This window comes from Microtus ochrogaster, chromosome X, assembly GCF_000317375.1.
Source record: "Microtus ochrogaster isolate Prairie Vole_2 chromosome X, MicOch1.0, whole genome shotgun sequence".
NCBI lineage: Eukaryota > Metazoa > Chordata > Mammalia > Rodentia > Cricetidae > Microtus > Microtus ochrogaster.
The window spans coordinates 48239545-48242588 of NC_022026.1; positions in this window are offsets into that span (position 1 = coordinate 48239545).

A 3044-nucleotide genomic window follows, 5' to 3' on the forward strand; every position below is an offset into this window, starting at 1 on the left:
AAGCTGGACTTGGTGGTGCACATCTGTAATTCCACGTTGAAGCTGGACTTGGTGGTGCACATCTGTAATTCCATGTTCAAAGCTGGTCTTGGTGGTGCACATCTGTAATTCCATGTTCAAAGCTGGTCTTGGTGGTGCACGTCTATAATTCCTGTACTCCACAGGAAAGAGGAAAAGCAGTGATGGGAGAACTACCCAGAAGCTTGGGGCCCAGCTAGCTGGAACACACAGCCTGACAAAAAACAGTAAGAGAGACCTTGTCTCAGGACTAAGGTGAAAGAAGAGAACTGACTCCCAAAGAAGTTGTCTGACTTCCATATGTGTGTCTTGACACCTGCACATGTGCACACATACACATTATAACAATCAATAATAATGAATTCAATGTTTAAAGGAAAGCACATCCATTTGATTTAAATAAGGTACTTTATTTAAGTTAATATAATACAAATATTATTTCAGCAGATCTTCAGGAGTAAATCCAGGTTGAACTTTACACTAGTAGCTCATCACACTTGGGACTAATCATATTCCATGTACTCAAGAGCCACATGCCGCAACTGGCTCCCATACTAAATAGCATAGACACATTTGTGTCTATGTGGAAGTGGCCATGCCTTGCCTACTTTCTCCTCAGCTGAGTTATTTGCCACACTTAACAGTCAGGCCGCCATTTAGAGAATCCATGTCGACACTGCAGTGAATGAGAAGAGCCACGGACAGATTAGGTGAGTTAAAAAGTTTCTCAATCCTGGTATTGGTCCTTCATGTTCCCGAGAATTCTACAGTCACAGTCCCTCTCAGCTATCAGCCTACTGCTAATCCCTCTAGCATCTGATGTGGGATGCCCCTCTGTATGCTATGAATATTATCATTGTTTTATTACCATCGTTAATAAAGAAGCTGCTGTGGCCTATGGCAGGGCAGAATATTACTAGACAGGGAAAACTAAACTGAATGCAGGGAGAAAGAATACAAAGTCGGAGAGACACCATGTAGCTGCTGAAGGAGAAAGGTGCCAGAACCTTACTTTTAGGCCACAGCCTTATGGTGATACATAAAATAATAAAAATTGGTTAATTTTAAGATGTAAGAGCTAGCTAAAAATACATGTAAGCCATTGGCCAAACAGTGTTGTAATTAATATAGTTTGTGTGATTATTAGGGTCTGGGCAGCTGGGAAATGAAAAAAAACCAGTCTCTGTTTACAAGTGTCTTTCCTTCTCCAGGCCTAGGAACATGGAACTCACCTCATGTGAAAATAATGGAATCACTTTCCTAGCACGCATATATGCTCCAGGATAAAAGAATAAGCATTGAGTGAATTTTATCACTTAATATCACATTCAGGTATAATGAAAAACAGTGGTATATCTATTGGATTGACACAATCAACACTCCCACTAGAAAAAAACTTTTTGCTATTTTTTCTGGTTTATTTTTGAGATAAAGTCTTAGTACATATAGCTCTGATTGTCTTGGGACTCACTATGTAGATCAGACTGGTCTTGAACTCACAGAAATCTACCTGCATCTGCCCCATGAGTGCTGGGATTAAAGGTGTGCCCCACCATACCTGTCTATAAATTTCCATACTTCAACTTTACAAATTGATTCTAAGATTTACATTGGTAAGAGTCATGAGCAGTCATACCACAAGGACATGTGCTCAACTATGCCCATAGCAGCATTATTTATCATAGCCAGAACCTGGAAACAAATGCTCCTTGACCAAAGAATGGATAAAGAAACTATGGCACATTTATACAGTGGAGTACTACACAGCAGAAAAAAAATGGCATCTTAAAATTTGAAGGCAAATGGATGGATCTAGAAAACATCATATTAAGTGAGGTTACCCAGACCCAGAAAGACAAATATAATATGCACTCACTCATAAGTGGCTTTTACACATAAAGCCCAAGAAAGCCCAGTCTACAAATCACAATCCCAGAGAACCTAGACAACAATGAGGACACTAAGAGAGATATACATGGATCTAATCTACATGGGACGTAGAAAAAGAGAAGATCTCCTGAGTAAATTGGGAGCATGGGGACCATGAGAAAGAGTAGAAGGGAAGGAGTAGGAAGGGAGGGAAGCAGAGAAAAAATTATAGCTCAATAAAAACAATTAAAAAGAGTCATGAGAAAGAAAATGCAAGGAAAAGAATATTTCTAACAAGCATGAAAAAGCCATCACGGACTAAAGTCTTACTTGAACTTTTCTTCACGCCTGCCCCATCAGCTCTCCAGTGAAGACAGCTCTCCAGTAGGGGCCAAATCATATTCTTAGGATTCTTTTCTCTTCCCACCTAGATATCAGTAGGTGGGGAATATGTAAGCAGATATCTAGGGCCTTCACAAAGGAAAAAGGAAACGGTTCCCAATGTGTAACCTATGGCCTGAGGAATTTTGAAATGAAAGAGAGAGAAGAACCAGGAGTTCTTATCCCTAGATTTTCCAACCCTCTCTCTAGCTAGACGCCATTCTCAGAGCCCTGACTACCTTGCTCTTATCACCTCACCTCTATTAGACCCAGAAATGACTCAGATCTGAGCAAACGTTGGAGTAGAACTGAAAAGCAGAGCTCACAGACCTGCATCAGATTATGAAATGAACAAAAATCAAAATCGCTGATATTGAGGGCAACTTCTTGCTGTAGCTCACCCTGTTGTGATGCAGTGTCTTCTGGGAAAGGACAAGTCTAATGGAATAAGAAGGCAAATGTCTGTAATATTCCCTAAAGAAAGCCATCTCTGTGGCTTGGGATCTACCTCAATGGAAGAACCATTTACTAGTACTTGTTCCAAGAAGGGAAGAAGAGAGAAGGGAGAGGAGAGAGAAAAAGAGAGGAGAGGAGAAGAGAGGAGAAGAGAGGAGAAGAGAGGAGAAGAGAAGAGAAGAGAAGAGAAGAGAAGAGAAGAGAAGAGAAGAGAAGAGAAGAGAAGAGAAGAGAAGAGGAGGGAAGAGGAGGGAAGGGAAAAACGGAGGGAAGGAAGGAGAAGAGAGGAGAGGAGAGAAGAGGAGAGGAGAGGAGGAGAG